Below are 8,076 nucleotides of genomic sequence, written 5' to 3' on the forward strand. Positions count from 1 at the left end.
GAAAACGGATGTTCTGAAGGACAGTTTGGGGCCTTACATCACATGATACTGCTAGTACATAGACACAGATTTACTAGTAAAATAGTTCCAGGTTCCTGCATCGTACTAACAAAGACTGAGCCTCCATTTATACCCACACCTGCCATTCATCAACCTGATAAATGATGGACCTTATGAGGGTCACCTTCCTGATTATGTTGGGGGCATCAATATTTTCATTTTGTTTTTTAAATCAGTATAAAAATATTTTTGTCTCTTGGACTAATGATTAAAAGGTTAAAGTGAAATAACAATAATGAAGTAGACAACAATAATGGTATTTTTATGCATCCTAGTTTTCTTAGTCATTATAATTATAATTAATTGTCGTTTACTTACTGGTTCTGGAAGAGAAGTCCAGGTGTCATCACAGGTGTGAGCCAATGAGAGCATTTGGGGGTGGAGCTAATACTGCCGCAGTTCTCACGTGAACCGGAGTTTGGGGAAAACCTGTGGGAAAAACAGAGAAAGGTATAAAAATCATTTTGATTTTAAATCTTAAAAGTTATTTGTAACCACTGTAAAGTTGATTTCTTTGTTGATAAAAACAGCTATTCCCCTTAAAAGTCTTTCTTTTTACACTTCAGCGACGATAAACCTCTTTTGAATCCATCAGTGACGTAAACAGCCAGTATGGACATACAGACATTAGTGATATTAATCTGTAGAAAAGAGCAGTGTGGACTGACAGTGAACTGGGGCCGGCCCCTGGCCTAACACGACCTTTGACAACTTTCTGTCACATCTCACCTCCACATGAAGAGCTCTGTTGTACTGACACACTAGGAATATCACAGCCTTTCTCTCCTCCACTCATCCGTCTCTTCAATTAAAGGCCTAATGGATGTTTTAGCACTCTGCCACTCTGATCACAGCATCCGGATCCTCCTCTGTTGGATCTCCGAGAGGCCGGGGGAAGAGGATGAGGAATCAGAGGAGGAGATATCGCTAATCACAATGAGACACACTAATGTGACTTTTTTTTCTTTCACGCATCAGACCCAAAGGGCTGGTCCTGGTCGGGACATCTAGACTAGCCTGACGTGGAAGCCACCCTGGCTGTCACTTTGCATCTCTGACGATGACAGGGACACCACGAGCCTGAAGGGGGCAGCGGAAGGTGAGGACCCAAAACACTTCAGACACACTTTGCTTCCAGCCAAACTCTTCTTCTCATTCAGATATTTTTTTCTGTTTGTTCTTCTTGTAAACCTTTATACAAAGTGATCCTTCTAACCTTTACGTCTTGGGAATGAAATATGAAAGGCTCTGAACGACCCCGGTCATCAGGCTGGATGGCACAGCAAGAAGTGACTGGAAAGGTTTTGCAGGGATTTTTTTTGTTTCAATGTGGAAAAAAATGTCAATACAAGCCAACAAAAAAAATCAACAACCAGATCTGACTGTCAAAACCAGAATTATGAGAAACTGGGTGGGGGTTGAGGTAACGCTACTGCGATGAAAAACAAAACACCATGAAAACACGTGTGACTTTGAGGCAACACCTCAGGTCTGGCAGATGTGACACTGATGACTAATGTTTTGATAACGTGCGGGTGGTGTCAAAAGTGAACAAGGGATTCCATGCCTCCTACAAAACCATGTGAGGGTGCATCAGCACGAAAGAATATGAAAAATGAAGTTTCACTAGCGTGTGGGGAAGCTCTCTGAAAGATAAAAGACTAAAGTGTACTCTAGTACCCTGACAGAGCCTGAGAAACTTTTATATCTCACTAAACAGGTCAGTGGTTATGATGGAGTGCAGACAGTTCTAGGCCTTGCATTGACTTCAGTATGTGGATCTGAAAAGTTTTTTTTTCTTACTAAACAGGTCAGTGGTTATGATGGAGTACAGAAAGTTCTAGGCCTTGCATTGACTTTTTTTTCTTCATGCATTTATTAGTTTTTAGGCCCAACCAGTACTGTGTGATTACCCAGGATATCAGACCTGCAACTTGTTAAATAAATCACTTGGCTAAAGGACCTAGGACCGAGCTAGGACAGACGAGTTCAACCAGATAACTGGGTAATAAACATGTAAACTTATTCCGGTTTTAGAATTTTAATTGTATGTAATGCATATGGAGAAACACACTCTGTGTAAATTCAGGTTTGTACTACACAGCCTCACAGAGGACGGGGCAGTCTGTGACAAATACAGGTGTGGAACCCAATCACCTTCCTGCTGTTCTTTGTCCTAAGAACATGAACACAGCACACACTCATCTGTACAGTACAATAGGTTCTATTTCAGAACGTACAGTAAAGTTAAGGATTTCTCAGCCGTGACAAACTTTTCTCCCTCCGTCATCACTAATGTGTTTCCTGCATGTGACTCACTGTCTGTGAACAAAATTAATGGCATGAGAGAAAAGTGTGACTGTTGCTGTTGCTGGAAGAGCCCACTTGAGATCTTCAAACTTAAAATAACACACACAAAGCACTGATACATCAATGGTATATTCTCACCTGCCAGTGAGACTTGCAGATGTCAGACAGACAGAACCATGTCATGTCACATGTCGTTCCTACAGTAAACACATCATTTAACTTACCACAACAAAGGTTGGATTTAAAGAAAGAAAGAAAGAAAGAAAGACATTATATGTTTTTTTTTAAATGCAATGATTTGCAATGACTTTTGTCAACAGGGTTTTGATTTGGTATCAAATCTGAATTTGACGTTAAATCCAATGACTAAAACCCCTTCAACATTTCATCCAAATTAACAAAAGGAGTCACAATCAGATGTTTTTCCTCACAAACGTTTGCAGTTTCTCAAACAACAACGTCTCATTCATTGACAGCTTATTCCAGATGAAATCTGAAGGTGTGACCGGCTCACTCTCCTGCACCAAAATACACTTGAGAATTATCAGTTTTTAGCTCAAACCAGACCAAACGCTGGTCGACTTGTTTTTAAGAAGAATGTCAGAGTCAGATGAAAAAAAAAAAAATGAAACTCAGACAGTGGTACAGTGGGCTGACTCTGTATTACAACAATGACGTCTGCATTATTATTTATACAGCGCACATCGTTCTCACCATGTGTTAAAATGCAAAACACAAATTTTTAATCGCATTAGTTTTGACACCTTTGTGGACAAATAGTCCTTCTCCATGACTGAGTAGACCACATCTCTGATTGGACCCTGTTTTGACCACACTTCCAGAAAAACAAGTAACTGTCCCTTTAACCTCTTCCACCTCTGCCTGATCTTTTCCCTGTGAGCTGCACAGTTGAACTTGTGGCCCCTGCCTCCTCGTTGACCTCCTTAGCGGAGTGCTATAAACCCACTGCTGCCCCCTCCTTTTATCTACTCCCCCTTCTCCTCCCCTCCTCCTCCTCTTCTTGTAGTTGTAGCTCTTTCTACGCAGCAGAGTACCGATCCCGACCGGCCGCCCCTCGCCGTCTCACAGAAGTGCGAAAATAGGATGGCATTGTATCTATTAACACTTTGGGCTGAGTGTTAGTGAGGGGGGCCCCAGACGAGACCACTCTCGCAAGGTCCACCGTCCGCCTCTCTAATCCTGCTCTGGCCGAGGGCAAAAAACAGGAGGGTCACAGACTGGAGGGTAGGGTGGACGTGTGGGCAATTAGAGATAAAGACAGAGAGTGTGTGTTGTGTTGTGTTGTGTGGTGGGCAGGCCGACACTTGTCCACTCAAAGTTCACCTGTTAATCAACAGTATGTCAGTTGATGGACTGATGGACTGGACGGAGGATCAAATCCTTCAGTACAAGTCAGGACTCGTGTGTGTCAGTCAATAACTGAACTGAAATGTCACTGACCTGAACCTCCAACTCTCGTCATTTATCTAACAACAGTATGAATGTATTATATTATCCTTATTCTTCAGCCATATTTTGTCTCGATTGGTTGAAAAATTATCTTAAAATGGGTCACATGACCTAAAATGGACTAAAGCTCCAGATTAAGTTGCACTTTTCTTTGCTAAGAAACAGTACAGTAATCAGTTTAAAGCACAGTTTTAAGATAGTGTATTATTTTCACATCAAAACAGCAGTGTCTAATACTGGGTTGGGTTGTGCAGGGACTGCAGCTCTGGTTTGAGAATTGGCTAAAAAATATTAATAAAAATAAATTCAAAATGAGCACAAGTGCAAAAAATATTAATAAAAATAAATTCAAATTCAAATTCAAATTAATTCAAATTAAAAATTTCAGCATTTTTAATAAATAAGGATATTTACCTTGGGGATCTTTCAGTGTTGTGAATGTCAGCTCAACTGGGAGGTTCCTGTTGCTCCTGGAGCGGTCATATGAAACACAGTCAACACTTCATTCATTATATTATATTCTAATCTATTTTTAATAAATCAGTTGTTTATACTGAATTGTTGATATTTAACAAATACAGCATTTTAGGTCAATTTTACTGCATTTTCACCTGACTCTAGATATCTTAGTCTGGGGTCGCTGCCTGGCTGCATTCATCTTCAGTATGACTGTCACACTCCCCCTGCTGGTCACCCGCACTCTCCCTGCTAATTGTCTTCTAATTGTTTCCGAAGACACTGAATATAACTGATATCACTGACTTTGTTTCAAATCGTAGTTCAAAGTCATTGAAAATGTGTCCACAAACACTGTGAAAAGCAACATGTTGTTTCTTACTGTACAAAACGCGATACGCACAACGGATGCTAACGTTACTGGAACAGTGCAGATGTCCACGTTTATCCAGATGCGAAGCTAACTTAGACTAAAGTTAAACACACCTGTAGTGTTGGAAAAATGGAACCAAATTAGGCCTAAATGGAACAGAAGTTGGTAAAACACTGCTGTAGTTGACTTAAAGAACCCGTATTCTTCTTTTCTTACCTTATTTTTCTACACCTAGTCGCACCACTTAGCAAAAAAAAATAAGAACCGTTACTAGTAAAGTGTTACGAGTTCATTAACGGGCCGCAGAGCCACATCCGTTGTCTTTTTCCAAAATAAAAGATTTTTACGAGTTCTTAACTGTCTATTCACACAATGTTTCCGTTTGGCTTCCGTTCTGCTCGGTACATGCAGCTTCAGTAAAGTATTACGCAGTTATTGACATTACCACGTGTTAATGACCATGGGGGGGGAGACACGGGGTTTCCAAATAGTTAACTCCAGGGGCACGTGTCACGCTGTAAGCATATTGTAGTAACAAACTACATACTTGAATGCCTGAGCTTTGTGTTTTAAATCATATATTTTACCTTAGAGTACAAACAGGACCAGAGACTCACAAAAAAGTCTAAGATGAGTGAAGTGAAGGCAGGTGATTGACCAGGAGGTGGATCTCTAAGGGGGTCACCCCCCCCCCCGTTCATAATACCATCTGTGAGCATGTCCAAAATGTGTTTTTATAGACGCAAATGTTGAACCTATGGTACATTCAGCAGTTCCTGACATTATCGTGTTTATGGTAAGACGCTCAGGTGTGTTTGGGTTAACCTGGTCCTCAGACTGGCTGTTATTCCTTGCATTTGTGCTTTTGTGTGTATGTGTTTGTACTTGTGCGTACACGTGGGAATTTGCCCAGTCATCCAAATCCGTCAGCATATTTTCTATTCATGAAGGTAAGACATAAACTGCCACATAAACTGCCATTTCTCAGATAACCTTGTTCCAATGTTATGATGACTTTACATGTGCTCGCATCCGCAGGATTTCACTCCTGAACTTGTTGGCACGCCGAGATGTAATGTGTGTCTCTCTCCGAGTGTCGCTCTACCTCGGTGCGATTGCACGCCCACAGATCTACCAGCTCCATCACAACAGCAACCAAAAAGAAAAAAAAAAAAAATTAAACCTCACAACTTTTTGTCACACTTCAATCACATAAAATTAACCAACCGCATGTTTGGAATTAATAGACGGTGTGTGCTGCTATTTTCTTTTGGACTTGTCAGCTGATGATGAATGGACGGATACACACTCTCCACAGACAAAGATACAACTTCAATAATTAAGAGGGTTTTATTGTTAAACCTAATTGTATTTTAGTTGTTTTTCATCCTCCAAAATGGCAAAAGAAACTCCACCATCTCCACTCGTGCCGTTCAGAATTTGGGCCCTTCCATCAGAGTGGATGGAGACCAAGTGGATTAGACGAGATATTTACAGGTGTGAAAAGATGCATTTTTCTAATACAGTGTGAAATTCTTCTGTTAAGTGCGCTCTTTCCAATAATCACTGTTCACAATGAGAAGCGGCCGAGGGAGAGGAGGAGAGACAGAGACGGAGAGAGAGAATCCAAGAAGCGAGTTGTCTTGTTTTTTGGCTCTGTATTTTAAAAGGAACCGAGGCGAAGCTGAGCGCAAGTCTTAAGAAAAAGTGATAAAATATACAGTGAGAAAAGCTTTCAAAGTGTCGGGAAATTAAAGCAGGGCGCAGCAGCAGCAGGACGGGGGGGACGCGTGTGGGGGGTTGTTTGCCGGGTGGTGGCGGCGGTGCTGATGGTGCTGATGGTGGTGGTTGAGCAGTGTTCAAGACGACTGCAATCTGCTTATGTGACTCCAGAGAGAAGACTTGTCCTCGGTGGCCTCAGGCTAGCAGTGACATCATATCTGCTTCAGTGAGAGCTGCAGGTTAACGGTCGCTGCCGAACTTCCTGGAGACTATATATACACACATACATTTATACACATACATATACACATCCATACTACATTATCTCCACCATCAGAGACTCTCTCTCTGTCCGAACGCTAAATCAAAGTCTTCCCCTTTTTTTTTTTTTAACTCTGCAACTTCCTTAAAAACAGGGTCACTACATGTAAGCAGCCGAAAAATTTGGTCTCAACAAAGCATGTCTACATATGGTACGGGGGCCAATAATAGCACATGGACAGGTTTTGTGGGGCCCATGATTTTTTCCCCCAAATTATTTTCAAACTAATGCTTAACAAGGATTAAGTACTTATGATAAAAAAAATCTTAGTTTTTTTTTATATATTTCCCACATGTTTATTAAATAATATGTATCATGCAAATTGGTTAGAGTTCTATGATATAACTAGCATTGCATTTTCCTTAGCGTTTTGCTAGTCCAACTATTTCTCAACAAAGTTTGTCTTGTTCACACTGAAATTAAGACGTTTTAGAAGCTGAAATACAGGTGAAAACATGGGAGTGGGGGTGAGACACGCTGTATGAAAATCCTATTAGGATAGGGTTAGATAATTAAAAGAATAACATTAGTGAGGAACTGTTTAAACATTAGACAGAATTACATGTGATCAAGAAACAATTTGCTGCTTTCAAAAAAAATTAGCACCTTTTTATCTTTCAGAAAAAAAAACAAATTTTCATCTCCACTCCTACCAAAGACTGTGAGGTTTCCGCCCTCCGACACTTGTACAATAACCATGTCTTTAATTTTCTGCCAAATAAAACTCCTGCCTCCTTTTTTACTCCATTCTCTGTCAGCTATTCTGGCCGTTCATACGGCCGGTGGCCCCCTCATTTCAGCCGCTCCGTACCCACAGTTTAAAAGCTTGTCCATGCGGCAGGATTGGAGCAGAGAGACCCTCCGGCATAATTAATGGTGGCAAGCTTTGCTGCTTTCAGGCAGCCTTACGTTTCTAGTAATGGAAGGATTAAGGCAGTGCATTAAGATGTATTTAACCTCCAGCGCAGGCTCTGTTTCAATAAGTATTAAACAGGCCATTAAATGGAGTGGGGGGGCTCAATTAAAGCGGACAAAAGGGCCAGGGAGCTGAATGTGGAGCGAGGGCTGGACCCAGGGAGCCGCCTTCAAAATTAGCATCTGCCCAAGTAGCTCACTAGGAGACGGAAGAATGGACGCGGAGCATGTCTAACACGTCTAAGAGTTTAACCTTTACGCTAAATATGTTGCTACCATTTGTTTAAGTCAGAACCATATCTTGTCGCCTGCGTGCGTGGTGAGGTGAGAGTTTATTCATGTAGATATATAAAGATGTATGGAGTCTACCCACATGGGAGAGCGTGCAGCCAGTAATCTCAGAAATCTATTTTCTCTGAGTTGTTGATTTTACAAAACAATCAACTGC

At 41.2% G+C, this 8,076-nt stretch overlaps 1 protein-coding gene across 1 annotated transcript in view; it reads right to left on the minus strand.

Moving 5' to 3' along the window:
* Positions 1–4,331, minus strand: part of rbms3 (RNA binding motif, single stranded interacting protein) — a 307,360-nt gene extending 303,029 nt beyond the window's left edge. Inside the window, exons 1-2 of the mRNA XM_025065109.1 lie at positions 4,255–4,331; positions 379–489 (exon numbers count right to left, since the gene is read on the minus strand). The gene's annotated coding sequence lies outside the window, so the exon portion shown is untranslated. The remainder of the gene's footprint in view (positions 1–378; positions 490–4,254) is intronic.
* Positions 4,332–8,076: the final 3,745 nt, after the last annotated feature.

Source organism: Cynoglossus semilaevis, chromosome 18, assembly GCF_000523025.1.
Source record: "Cynoglossus semilaevis isolate Cse_v1.0 chromosome 18, Cse_v1.0, whole genome shotgun sequence".
Lineage (NCBI taxonomy): Eukaryota > Metazoa > Chordata > Actinopteri > Pleuronectiformes > Cynoglossidae > Cynoglossus > Cynoglossus semilaevis.